Source organism: Triticum aestivum, unplaced genomic scaffold (genome assembly GCF_018294505.1).
Source record: "Triticum aestivum cultivar Chinese Spring unplaced genomic scaffold, IWGSC CS RefSeq v2.1 scaffold54592, whole genome shotgun sequence".
In the NCBI taxonomy this organism is placed as follows: Eukaryota; Viridiplantae; Streptophyta; class Magnoliopsida; order Poales; family Poaceae; genus Triticum; species Triticum aestivum.
This window is the reverse complement of record NW_025228115.1, coordinates 169875-170436: the sequence shown is the minus strand read 5'-3', so window position 1 is coordinate 170436 and position 562 is coordinate 169875. Positions and strand designations below refer to the sequence as shown.

The following is a 562-nucleotide window of genomic DNA, read 5'->3' as shown; positions in this document are numbered from 1 at the left end:
TGCAAAGATGATTGTCATTCTTACTACCATTACAACCGTTGCCTAATAATGGATAATGCCCTATATATACTACTTACTCCCCCCCCTCAAACACGGAGACGAGTTTACCACGGTTTCCACCCCTCCCTCTATACCGCAGCAACACGTATTTTTTTTACCCCTTTCAGAACGCGCTCCTCGCGCAACAAAGCCGCCTCTAGACGCGTGACCAATGAGCAGCGAGCTAAAACATATCGCAAATGTCAAAAATAATATAACGGGGATAATATATATCGCGCACATGCGATATGTTTGTCACGAGCCGCAAAAAATATTTAAAAAGGGAATGCAACACGAGGACTTCCCAGTAGGTCACCCATCCTAGTACTACTCTCGCCCAAGCACGCTTAACTTTGGAGTTCTGATGGGATCCGGTGCTTTAGTGCTGGTATGATCGCATCCGACATGTTACCCCCGCCTTCTTCCCTTATGCTTGGCACTCCCAGGTCCACTGCAAAGATGATTGTCATTCTTACTACCATTGCAACCGTTGCCTAATAATGGATAATGCCCTATATATACT

General features: G+C 45.6%; 1 non-coding gene across 1 annotated transcript; it reads right to left on the bottom strand.

Annotated features, from left to right (window-relative positions):
- Positions 1-322: 322 nt before the first annotated feature.
- On the bottom strand, positions 323-441 carry LOC123173086 (5S ribosomal RNA). The gene has a single exon (XR_006485881.1). It is a non-coding gene; the product is annotated as a 5S ribosomal RNA (ribosomal RNA).
- Positions 442-562: the final 121 nt, after the last annotated feature.